The 13,862-nt window shown below is 43.1% G+C and overlaps 1 pseudogene; it reads left to right on the forward strand.

Annotated features, from left to right (window-relative positions):
- The first annotated feature begins 5,406 nt into the window (after positions 1-5,406).
- On the forward strand, positions 5,407-12,634 carry LOC146573510 (dual specificity tyrosine-phosphorylation-regulated kinase 2-like; annotated as a pseudogene).
- The last annotated feature ends 1,228 nt before the right edge of the window (positions 12,635-13,862 follow it).

A 13,862-nucleotide genomic window follows, 5' to 3' on the forward strand; every position in this document is an offset into this window, starting at 1 on the left:
AAAAAAAAGAGGAAATAATAATATATAAATTTCATGAACATGGCTATGATGTACCAATGATGTGTTTGCAATGCATATGAATTATGTAGACACTGGAAAAAGAGTGACAAGGTTTAACTTAACTGTTGAAATGAACATTTTTAGGTATCATTCCTACTGGTTGGTTTGTGTGTGTGTGCGTCTGTGTGCGCGTGTGTCTGCACTCTCATTTAGGGCAGTGAGGATCATGTGAATAGTGTTTTAAAATGAGTGTGTCTGTCAACAGCGCTCCATCATTGGGCCTCACTTACAAAGATGTGCATTTAGTGCACGTATAATGTAACGGATCCTAACTGCACATTAGCTGGCTGCTAAAACATCTGGAGTGCATGCATCACAGAAAACATTCAACCTTGAGAAGTTCTTATGCTTCTTCATTTAGTGCATAAAAGTACTGATACACGAGGCCTGTTGTCCATGAGCACATGCGTCCCTCTGTACTGTTTGTGTGTTTGTTTGTTTTTTTTCTTACTTTTAACGCCACCACCCAAAGCCTGAGCTGTTCCTGCTGGCAGTGCCTTTTTTTTCTTGTGCCCCTGTGTATCTATGTACTGTGTTTCAGCACACAGGTGCCCGAGTTAAATGTATGGGTGCTTTCGCATGTGTGCAAACCTGTGTCCCTCGGGTGGTGCTGTTTCTCTCATTTTTCTTTCTGTCCTGTAACACTCATGTCTTTCCACCAAACCCTCCGTGTGTGTGTGTGTGTGTGTGTGTGTGTGTGTGTGTGTGTGTGTGTGTGTTATTTATTTCACGGTTCACACCAACCACATTGTTATTATGTGAGGGATGTGTAGACCTGATGCTTTTATTGCGATTTTATTTTGTTTTATTTGAAGAAGTGTGTGTGTATCAGTAGAATTGTACAAAATCTGAAAATGAAATTAAAAAAAGGAAATTCCTTTATTGAAACTTTCTCCTTTGTTTGTTTGTTTTTCTTTACAGCAGTATAAAATATTTCAGTGAACAATCTTATACTGTTAAATCAATACTTATTAAATGCTTTACTGCGATACAAGAGAGGTCTGTGTACAAAAGACATAGAGCTTAACAAATTTATTATACCACCGCTCAATGTAAAGTCACAGCTGCTCTAAATCAACAGTACTCACCAGTATGTGCAAGCTCCTTAATCAAAATTATACTTTGGCAACACTTTATAATATGTCCCATAACTAAGGTCATAATTCCCCTGGAATTAAATTGAATTATGAATTTGTATATTTACCTAATGGTAGGTATGCTAGAATAAGGGGGTAACAAGTAAGGGTTTTTTGTTTGTTTGTTTGTTTGTTTGTTTTTACCCTCAAAACACATAACTATACTGTAAGTAAGTTTAAGTAGTGCAAAAGTAATTTTAGGTTCTGCCTAAATTCTGGGTGTTTTACAAAAAAGGAGACAGAAATTATACTGATGCTCAAGCAATTGTAAGCACTGCATGAATAATTTTATACAGTACTTGGTAATTTTGTGGAAAAACAAACAACATTTCCCAGGCTTACATTGTAAACACACTGTACTTTTTGGATTGGGCATTTTAGGGAGTGGTTTAACTTTGCCTGACTTCCAGGTATTTTACAGGGAAAGAGACACTCCTTTCCTGTGAAATCCTTTTGATGGCTTGAACAGTGATGTGAAAGGGAAAACAGTACATTAGCCTTAGCTCCATCAATGTAAGGTCACATAGCCCTGCAAAATGTTATGGTATTTTATTTTTTCTTGTAGGTTAATAAGGGAGAAATAAAACATCCATCATGCACATCAACATAGTGAACATTAAGTAAAGACTTAAAAAGCCAAGTATGCCCTTAGTTGCAGGCCTTATTATAAAGTGTTATCGATGTTTTTAATGCTAAAATATGATTATTGTTTTTATCCATTGGCTTTTCACATTTACTGTTTTACATAAAAGCAGAAAAAAACTATAAAGCACATTCATGCTCATCAGTTACAAATAGCACATGCATGAGTAATTCCAGACACATAAATATAACCTTATAAAGTGTTAAATCAAATCAGACACAGTGTCTTTTATCAAATTTGAGGGCGCAATTATACATTTAAAATCAGGGTTTCCAAGTTCAGTGTCAATACAAAGCCCAGCTGATGTTGGAAAGTCTTGTGACCTGCACTCTAAGCACTGTATTCAAATTTAAGCAAAGAGCAGAGGTTACCCGGCCACGGTTGGATGAAAACCTTGTAAATGAACACCATCCAGTGCTGCTCTCTAAGGAGGAACATCCTACATTCTCATTCAAGATGTATAAATAAATAAAAAAATCACAAAGCACTCTGATATTCTGATATGAATAAAGAGGCTCTGTGGATGGTGGATGACAAAGTAAAATATATACGAAGCACAGACATGTGTAGATTGTACAATGATCTTACACCCTGTGAATGAGAGTTGTGGCACATGCTGAAGCAGGCAGACGTTACGCCACCGCACTATGATTCACTCATTATGCAACTGTTTAAGTAAAAATGAACAATAATCAAAGATGATGTTTGAGGATACAGATGCATTATTAAATGTTAATGAAAATATAACGGCCCACACGATCTGTGCTTTATTTACACTGAGTAAATCAACAAACTGTTGCAAAAATCATTTTAACACCGTCATAGTGGACTTTACTTTGGGTGAAAAGATGCTCAAGAACATAAAGTGATCCTGAGCACGGATGAAATGTTTGCGTAAAACATAAAACACATAAAAGTGTGTAAAAATACATCTTTTGGTGCCCCCTACTGGCAGATTTATGTACATGCAGCGTGAAACTTGTTTCCTGTGTACAAACCAACGACAAAATAACAACAGAGAGGTAGTAGCTGATAAGGCTGACCCAGTTACTGTCTGATCTCGGCAGTATAGTTTTTCTCAAGAAGAGCAAAAGAAAGATGAGGTTACTACAGACCCGGAGAAACTCCTTGTTTGTTGTTGGGCATAAGAGAGCTGGGTTTGTATGCAGCGCATCAGAGGCAGCATTAAGGAAATCAACCTTTGTGGTAACATTCAGTCCCTTTGCTTCCCTTTTCCCATAAACTGTGTGATGCACAGTGGTTCATTTTAAGGAACTGCTGAACCACTTAAGATTTGCTCTGTGAACTCTGTGGGACACTCCTCCCATCAGATGGTGCTATAAGTTTTAAAGATCTTAAAGGGTGAAAAGAATGAAATGAAATAAAATTTGACATCATTTTTTATGATCAGTATTTGAATAATGAGTTTCTGGTTTTTACATTTTAATAGTGTACTGCCGTTACACATATAAGCATAAAAATAACCTTACTATTACCAATATTAAAAAATGTAATTGTTCTTCTTGTCTTGCTGTTTCTAACAAGACAATTATGCCTTCTCCGCAGAACCAGCTTGCATTGCTGCAAAATCACCAGCAGGTGGCGGGTTCTTATAACAACAGCAATCACTAGTAATCACTGTGTAGTAACAGGTAGTGTGAGTTCATGCACAGCTCCATTATTTTGTTTTTATATGTTCTGGTAAGAAAGTATTCACATTTTGACACGTATCCTCCCAGATGAGATTGTTTTCAAGAGCATTTAAAATGTGGTGTCAGGTGAATAAACCCACAAGTGTCAGTGTCTGTCACACAGCCTCAGACTAAATACAGCCAGACCCCCCAGACCCCCACCTCGAGGACCTATAGGTAGCTTTGCACCTGGTCCCATTGGGCCGCAGTTTTAAATTCACTTCACTGCGATTAAAAGTGGCACATGGTCCACAAGCTTACACCTTGAAACCTCTTGAGAGGCAAGTGCAATAAGCAGATCAGTTTTATAGGCATTGTCACCCTACTCACTCTATACACCACCATCTAAGAATAAGCAACAGGTTTTAAGGGTCGGTTGCTGCCCCGGGGGGGGGTCTAAATGAAAGTGTGTCAGTGTATGTATTTGTGGCAGCAAATATAGAGAGACCTCCTCTTCTCACCTCTGAGAAAGAGCTAAGATTAGAATCACCCTCTGCCCAGCATGTATCACTATCTGAATATAGCCTGCTCCCCTTCTCATGCCTGCTGGGTCTCACTCCGTCTGTCCTCTGCCCTGCCTCTAACTATATCCAGCCTTGTATAGATCTCCAAACACACTCCGGTTTCAATCCACAGCTTTCCTCATAGGGTATGGAGAGGGAGAGGAGAAGCCATGCTTAATTCTTGGGCTGCAGATCACAGGTAATCATATTCTTAAAACATTAACAAACAAGCACGAAAAGGGTATTGGCACAGTATATTATGCCATATATGTGCATCTGACTTTATTAGCCCATCAGTGGACCTATTGTGCTGTAGAAATGTCTGAAAAACAGTAAAAACAAAAACAAAAAAACAACAAGTAAACAAAAAAAAACACATTTAGCATGTATCCACAGTTCAAATACAGGAATTAGCAAATTATTGACCCTTTTGCACTACTTCTAATAAAAACCACTTTTATAATTGCTTTATAATATATAATAATTACTTTGAGATAATAGCATTGCTAATGAGTGTTGCTTATAAGCCTTTTACAGGACTCTTGCCGCAGGAATAGCCCGGGTGTTTCTGAAACTTATGGCTCTCTTCTACACAAGTGCACCACTTGCTAATTCTTTACATCAGTCTTTTGTTTGTTTGTTTGTTTTTCCCCCCTTGCTTTTTCGCGCAGTGATGTGAGAAAAAACAACCTGTGATGTTCTTATGCATGCAGAAGCTCGACCACTTTCCTGTCGGCTCCTCTGCAGATCTCCATGTGGACGCTGCAGGGCGCCCTTCTGCCTGCCGTCTGGATGCCCGGTAAGCGCCGCCCTGCTCCCTCCCTCCGTCCGCCTGCTGACTCTGAGCTCAGTGAAGACGCCCTTAGCAACAACACACAGCTGCACCGTCGAATAAGATACTCGCAGCGCACAGGAGAAGGATTTAACAGTGCAGCGTTACTGCACTGACCTCAGGTGAAGATTTTACGCGACGGGGATTCTGCTCCGGTTATTAGTGCAGTATAAACATGAGGCGTGAATACAGTTAGCCTGTTCTGGGCTAGCCATCCCCGAAGACGAGCGAAGCACCCCCCAAGCTGTCCCGAAGGAGGACAAATCCTGGGGGCTCTTGTTTGCTAACTACCAAGCCAGCTTACCAGGAATAGGCACGGGAATGGTGCTCTGGATCGACTCATTGTACTGTCAGAGAAAGGCGAGGGGCACATGGGTCAGACCATCGAGTTGTGATATTTGGACTCAAACTAACGGAGGAAGCGGCTCTCCGGCGGACGAGTGTTTCGTGGCTCTGCGAGCTAGCTGGCTAGTTAGCTGAGGGAAACGACCCCCACCGCCTGTTCATTTTTTTAATTGTAGCTTGGCCCATGTTAGCCAAGACGAGTGTGAGAGCAACACATGAAAACACAGTAAAACTAAGAAGAAACTACTGCTTACACTGGGAAGAAAGCTTGCTGATACAGAAAGGAAAACAACTTGAGTTCAGTCGAAAAGACAACTAACGGGTACTCGGACTGCTATCAAAACACTGCAACAGCAGACTTTTTAATACTAGTAGCTCAGTTTGCTAGTTTGAACTTTTATTCTCCTTTTTTTAAAATCTGATTTTTCCCCTCACTTTGGATGCTGGCATCTAATATTAATTGCAATCATGATGATAATAAGCCGGAAACCAGAGGGCCCAATAGCAACAGGTAACCAAAACAAAGTAAAACGTTGTTTGTCTGTACGTTCGCTTCCTCGTGGTCGTGTGAATAGGATTTATTTGGGGGTAATTTAGAGGTGAGTATGATTGGGATTTAAAAAAATGCCCTCCAAGTAGCTGCAGAACTGGTTAATTTCACAAGTGTCTTCGCGGTCACGTCGCGTCTGTGGGGATAGAGCACGTATATAAGCTACTGTAACAGTGCCGTGGGCTTCTCACAAGACCCGACATGTTAACAAGTTTTCTTTTCCTTTTGCTTACCCTGATCAGTTACAAGACTTTTATCTAAGAAGGTTTTGAATGTCACACCAGGAAGCTTATTTTATTTTCTTATTTTCATCTTTCTCGTAAACTTTTATTGTTCTATCAAAGGGTTGATAAGCAGTAATATCTCAGTTGGCATCCTTTTAAGACGCGCTTTTGGAATTTGTACTATGACCAGTGTTATTATTGTTTTATGACACTGTGACTGATCTGTTTTTGTTTGCTTATGTGCAGATTTTTTTTCTTAATTTTATTTTTTTAGCTGGTAATAAGAAAGAAGCCAAGAAAGAAAGAATGAAAAATGACAGGGCTGTCATCGTTATGTCATGTCATATGAACCCTGTGGTTTACCTTGCCTCTGTAAAACACACTTTGTCCAGAATGCCAGGAAGAGGACAAAAAGCTGAGCCTTTCCCCCACCACAGCCACGCTCACACGTTTTATGACACATGAGCTGCTGTGTTTGTTTGCCTGAACCCTGTTCTCTATCCTTTACAGTGCCGAGGAGTTTTCATAGTGGGGAGAGCTGGACATAGTGGGCTGGATGTTTGGGGTTACACAGATGTTTGCTCTCTGTTTCTTCTCTTTTTTTCCTTTCAAGCTTTGCTTGGACAACAAATTCAGATTCTGTACAAAAAGTGCTGAGCACCCACTGAGCGATTAGGAGTTTGCTAAGGGCTAATGGAGTCTGTGCTTGGCTAATATTGTGTGTGTAGTCCTAATGCCACTGTTTGCAGTGCTGTGCAGGTTTAATGCGTGCGTATCCAGGCAGCAGGTCTAATCTGTCCAGAAGCAAGCCTGTGCTGGGAACATAGTCTCTGACGCACCTACACATGGTTACAGCACTCTCTGGGACTCACGAGGGAGAACGCCAAACTCGCCACAACTTCGGCTAATGAGCTACTCACCCTGATTTCAAGCTGCACTTTACACAGTTAGTTTTAATCAGTTGGTGTATCAGCTAGCATGTAAGCTCGATGACTGTTGTGGTAAACAGTTGGCCAATGGGAGCGATTGCCATTTTTGTAATTGGCTTCCACCCACAGTCCCAAATGCCGTGCTCGTCCATCTACTGTAGCCGTATCATCTCGTATTAGGTGTTTGGCTCAATGCCAAAGAGGTGAGCATGAAACACAGCACTATTGAATGACAGGCACAAGCATCCCTCTATATTAGCTCTAATTCCAAACACACCTGGTGTGTGCGCCACATGATTTGGGCTGAATGGACAGATGGGCAGACGGAAAGATGCTGTCGTCACAGAGGCATCTGTTAGCCCCATTAGGCCAATAATACCACTTGCAGCGCTAGCGATCTGGGACCCTAAGCCGCGTGTAAGCTGGTCAGGTTGGAGCGCTGGCCTTAGACACAATGTATTGGGTACAATAGCTACAGTGATGTATCTGATAATGGTGGTCTTTTCACTGCAACTGTGAGCTAGCCTGTTGTGGGAGACCGTATTCATCCCCACTGGCATACAGAGATCGGTGTAATGCAAGATGTCTTGCTGTGGTGGCTCAAGGGATTTGTCTAGTTGTACAATGCAGTTTGTTTTAGCATCAGGGTAACTAGAACTGCTGGTGTGATTGATGAGATGATTAATAGGACATTGCCTGATTTGGTCAAACAAGGATAGTGCGTCTCAGTGGAGAAAATTAAATTGCATTCTGTTGACGTCACCTTCGAGGATCGTTCTGTGCTTTTGCTGCAAATTTAATAGCCTCACATCATCACACTGATTGACTTTGTTCATCATTGTCCCTGCAGCTCGCCATGGTGACGGTCTGTACGACTCGTACATGAGGACCGACCACATCCTGAAAGACGAAGCAGACACAAACAGTCCGTCGGGGCTACCCCCAATGCCCAAACACACAGTAAGTATACACACACAAACACGCACGCATACGCGCATAGCCAGTTAAGCCCTATTTCCTGTGCTGGAGCACACTCTGTCTCCAGACTTCCTGCTCCTCTGAGAGATATTCCCTTGCCTGTGTTCCTGTTCATCACATTTGTACCCCCCCCCCCTCCCTCCCTCCCTCGTTCCACTGTGTTCTGGCTGCGTAGGATGGGCAGCTTATCTGTTTCCTTATCTCCAACATGTGACTTTCAGTAGATTTTTATACCCTTCATTTAATAGCATTGTGTGAGTAAGACTCATTTATTGTCCTAGGGCATCAAAGTTTGGTGCCCCGGCAGTTCTCGGTGCTTGCGTCAGGGAAACTACGGTGAATTGGCCATTTGTTTTTCGGCTAAAGTGAATACAGAGTGCGCTTATCTTGCCTTCATCTGTTTTTGGACACGTCATTTGACTCAAACCATGTTAATGAGCAGGTGATATATATGCATGTTTACGGTGCTTACGGTAACTTTCATTGAGGATACGACCTCATTAATCTCAATAAATTGACCCATATACCATAATTACTTTTTGCTGTTCTGTTAATCCATTCTGAAAGATAATTAGGGATTTGCTTTGAGTTTTTTAGGCAGTTTTACATTAAAGGAGGGTTATTACCAAAAATAAATGATCTGTTTTAGCCTAGGTAAATATATATATGTGATCTTATAAATGTCCCCTATGGCAAAATAAAATGCACATACACACAAACAACAATAGTCCACAGGCCTACATGTCAGTAGATGAAAAAGGCTGGTTGATATATTGTAAAGATTTATTGGGCTTGAAAATGTGACCACAAACAAACTCACCAATCAGCATTCTCCCCCTCTCCTCCCCTTCCCCTAGCTCGTGTAATCCTCCATCAGTGGGCTTGCACAGAGTTTAGGCCTAGTTTTCTATTCTAGTCCCATCCTTCTTCCTTTGTGTTTTGTGTCACGCTCACAGAGTTACTGTCCTCCGGTGAATGTGACTGACAGTAACACTAGCCTCATGCTCTATTAAAGTAATAAACTGATAGGTGAGGGCTTGATTTGCTTTAATAAATTGTACTCATAGTAAGTTGAATTCATGAGCCCCCACCTTTTATAGCCGTGTTCTGACTGTCACCCAAATTACGGCAGCGTAATAATACCATCATTTGCTTTGTTTGTGACAGAGGTTTGTGTGGTTGCTGCAACCTTGTGTGAGCTTCAGAGAGAGGAGAAAAAGATACTAAGGTGTTTCTGTAGCAGAAAGAGATTAGCTCTCCTCCATCTGTTGCACCATGCAGATTTGCACACAGGGACTCCACCCTCTGGAATACCTGAGTGAGAGAAAATGCCGCACGCTCTGATTTCTCTTCCCGTTTGGAGCCCTCTTACGTTTGAATTTTTATTGTATTTTTCAGCCGGGTCAGTCAGTAATCCATCACAGACGCTGTTCCCCGTGTGGAGAGCTTTGATATGTATGTCAATATTTGTGTATGTGTCTGGGTGAAGGGGCTCGATCAGTGACATTCACTGTGTACTTTGGAACAACAGCTGCATGAGACCCTGGGTCAGCAGCAGAGCTGTTGTAATAAGTTAAGACTATATAGTTACATGTATGGGAAACCCATCCCGCATTCCCACTCTATTTTTAGAGAGCCCAAACCTGGTACAAAAACACACTCTCAGCTGAGTCCTTTCTCCGTGGATGATCAACACCCACTTTTCCTAAAAAAAAAAACAAAACAATCTTCCCAAAATCGGTCTGCCCTTAGAGTAAAAAGTGTACATGTGTAAGAGAGAGACAAAAAGCGCGAGGATATATCCCTCTCCAGTCTAACTCCTTGTACGAAGGCTTCGGTGAGTTCATGTCTTAACAGCCACACATCTTCTATAGTTTAACAATATAATTCAACTTTAATGACCATCATTTCCCTTGTGCTCCATAATCTTGCGGAGCGTTCTTTCCGCTAGAGAGAGAGAGAGCGAGGAGGAATGAATTCCTGGGGTTGCTGAAACGAAGCTGCTCTCCGGCGAGACTCGAGACCGTTCTTTAAACTCCTTTAACCTTCACCCCCAAGCAAAGTGGAACTGTCACTTTTAAAGTTTGTGGACAGTTATATTGGGGGGGGAAATCGCCTAGTGACTGTGCGATCACTTTCTTTTATTCTGAACTTCATTTTGTACGTAGATGCTATTTGCAGTAATTAAGGAGTAAGTTAGAAGTTAAATGTTTATAGCAAGATTATGACAGCACTAACAATGATTAGTGGTATCTTTCATCTAAGCAAGGATACAAACAAGTAGGTGGGGATGTGGGTCGTTTTGCATGTGTTGGTAGGAGAAGAGGGGACGTTGCGCATTAGCATTTGCTGCCAGACTGGATCTGGATCCTGTCGTGCTGGTTAACCAACTGCAAACTGGATGTCTGCTCATTTCTCTCCACCTGAGACTCTACAGTTGGGTGTTGATATTTTGATCTGCATCAAATACAACCTTTTTTTTCTTGTTAATAATCAGGATTTAAAAATGTTGCAGACTCTGTCTTATATGTGGAGCTGGAATGATGCAGGATAATATTGAGTTTGAGTCATTTTTAGAAGACCCTCAGTTAAGAAACTGTTTCTCTTTGTAGAGCAAAATAAACTGCATTTGCTCTGATATTCACCGACTGCGTCTTGTAAAGTCTTGTTTTGCCTCTGTGTCAATAGGTTGTCAGTAACAAGGCTGTAATGAGGGATCAGGTGACCATCCGAGGTGCCCCGTCAAAGGTGAAGTACCTGTATGATGACTCGACTAGCAACCGCAAGGTCAACGCCATAACCACAGCAACCACACTGAACAGTGGGACCACTCATGAGACACCCACTAAACCTGCCCCAGCCTCCAGCCTGTCCAAAGAGCACAGTGTGGACAGGTGGGAAAGATGGACATGCTAACTAAGAGCATGCTAACTAAGTAAAATGTTACAGGCGAGATGATGACCAGTCAAGCTGTCGGTTAACACATTTGTTCCATCCTCATTTGCCACAGCACTGAATCCAGTAAGGGCTCTGTCGAATCCTCTGGCCCGCATGAGCCGGGAATGGCGTCAACAGCAGTAAAGTGTGCGGCCCACTAACTCCTGATCAGGCTCTGAGACTGTACCGAACTCAGCTCACCACCCTGGAACAGGCGGAGATCCACTCCTACCCAGACATTTACTTTGTGGGACCCAATGCAAAGAAGAGGCCCGCAATTGCCGGAGGTAGCAACAACTGCGGCTACGATGACGAGCAAGGAGGTTATATTCACGTCGCCCACGACCACCTGGCTTACCGCTACGAGTTCCTCAAGGTCAGATGTGTTCTGATGTTTGTGGCTTTAAATTTGTTCTTTCATTTTTAGCTAAACAAATGCTTGTCCTTTCTCTTACTCTCTACAGATCATTGGTAAAGGTAGCTTTGGCCAGGTTGCGAAGGTATATGACCACAAACTGCAGCAACACCTGGCTCTGAAAATGGTGCGCAACGAGAAGCGTTTCCACCGGCAGGCGCAGGAGGAAATCCGCATCCTGGAGCACTTGCGGAAGCAGGATCGTAACGGCACCATGAATGTTGTGCACATGCTCGAGAACTTCACCTTCCGCAACCAAATCTGCATGACCTTTGAGTTGCTCAGCATGAACCTGTATGAGCTTATCAAACGCAACAAGTTCCAGGGCTTCAGTCTGGCACTGGTCAGGAAGTTTGCGCACTCCATCCTGCAGTGCCTGGAGGCTTTAAGCAGGCACAGAATCATCCACTGTGACCTCAAGCCAGAGAACATCTTGCTCAAACAGCAGGGTCGCAGCGGCATCAAGGTAAAGGCGGCGCCTTCTCGTCTGTGCTGTAATGGGTCTGTGCGTTTGGTTTTCATTTTCATTTATATCATTTCTTATTCTCTTGCCCCTACCAGGTGATTGACTTTGGTTCCAGCTGTTTTGAACACCAGCGGGTCTACACCTACATTCAATCTCGTTTTTATCGAGCTCCGGAGGTGATCCTCGGTTCACGTTACGGCCTTCCTATTGACATGTGGAGCTTTGGTTGCATTCTGGCCGAGCTGCTGACTGGCTACCCCTTGTTCCCCGGCGAAGATGAGGGCGACCAGCTGGCCTGTGTTATGGAGCTGCTGGGGATGCCGCCGCAGAAGGTCCTGGAGCAGGCCAAAAGAGCAAAAAACTTCATCAACTCCAAGGGCCACCCTCGGTACTGCGGTGCAAACACTTTGCCCACCGGAGCCACTGTGCTGACAGGGTCCGCTCGCGCCGTGGCAAGATGAGAGGCCCTCCAGGTAGCAAGGATTGGAGTGCTGCACTCAAGGGCTGCGAGGACCCCGCCTTTACTGACTTCATAAAGAAGTGTTTGGACTGGGACCCGTCTTCTCGCCTCACCCCCAGCCAGGCCCTCAGACACCCTTGGCTGTATCGCAGGCTTCCCAAACCAATACCCGGGACAGAGAAGAGCCAAGGAGCGTCTGTGAAACGACTCCCCGAGCACCACAGCACCTCCTTTCCCTCTATTCTGGCCAAGGGGGGGCCTGGCTTAAGCTCTACAACTGCCAGTAACAACAAACTTAGAAGCAACATGATGGGAGATTCAGGAGAGGCCATACCTCTTCGCACGGTCCTACCTAAACTTGTCTCGTAGAGAGAAAGCGAGAGATAAAATCCTCTAATCTCCTCCCTCGCCACGTTTTCCCACTCCTCAGGAGGAGTCAGAGTAAAGGAGAAAGTGGTTTTAAAACAGCTTTGTTTGTTCTTTTATTTGTTTTCTACTGCGAGGTGTCGACACCCCAGTCTTTGGTTTTTAATAATAGTTGAAAAGAGAAAGAGAGGAATAATAAAAGAAACACTCAAAAGTTTTTATACAGCGGCTGTGGATTTTCCGTTTACAGCCACAGGACGTGGTTTGATATTAGATAATGCTTTTTAAAAACAAAAGAAAACTTCCTCGTGTGAGTGGACAGCTTGTTCAATGAGAAAATATCTCTAACCTGTGTGCGATCTCACGTAAGTGTTGTGTTTTGGTAAAACGCACTGAAGCACACCTGCACTGTCACTTGCCTCACTTCACTCTCTTAAACTTGAAAAGGGCTACAGAGATTACTCTTATCAAGTTAGACTTAGCGAGATTTGTTCAGCCAATGGATTTTAACTAGAAGACAAATTGTTAGTTTTTGGGTTCTGCGAACACTTAACTCAGTTATCCCTCATATATACAACAAAAATGCCTTCAGACTGGTAATACAGGATTGGCTTTATGTAGCGACAGATTCTGAAAACAGAAGTAGAAGTTTATTTTTTCCTCTTTCCTTTTTCTCCCCACAAACACACACACATACACCACTTTTCCTCATCCCTTGCACTTGTGTGTCAGCTCAGTATGTGATGTTAATACTATGGAAAACGCTGAGAGGACATAGGACAACCTATTTATAGCCCACTGTCGTCCTCCTATTTTCACCGTACACGAGTGGGGAAAAAATGGGGAATCGGAAGAACAGTAGAGCTACTCGGACTCGGTCACAAAGGCGTCGCGTTCGGTACCTCACAACTGTTTGCAAGATAGAGAGTGAGAGGGAGAGAGCCGTAAGTCAAAGCACCTGAACACCTTTGGGTTGATTGGCTGGAAAGTTTTGTATGAATGTCACCTGCCCGTGCCTGTAATTGGCTGCCGAGATTGTTAGCGGTAGTGGTCCTAATGGGTGGGTAGTGCAAGGAAAGATAGATCACGGATAAAATGAAGGGCAGTATGTTCAATATGAGCCAGGATATTTTATTCTCTGGAGGAGAGATGTGTGGAAGACGAGCCAGTGACAAACGAACGGTTTTAATGGTACTGTTGAAAGAAACGTTTCTCAGGGAGACATACTTGATACATCCCTTAATCTTAAAATTTACTGTGTTCCACTTATAGTCATGTATCCCGACTGTGGATGAAGATGGCATGCAAGCCCAGTCCGCTCAGAGCG

Source organism: Mchenga conophoros, linkage group LG5 (genome assembly GCF_057382185.1).
Source record: "Mchenga conophoros isolate Kocher_MC1m ecotype Shallow Benthic linkage group LG5, M_conophoros_male_GT1.1, whole genome shotgun sequence".
Classification (NCBI taxonomy): domain Eukaryota; kingdom Metazoa; phylum Chordata; class Actinopteri; order Cichliformes; family Cichlidae; genus Mchenga; species Mchenga conophoros.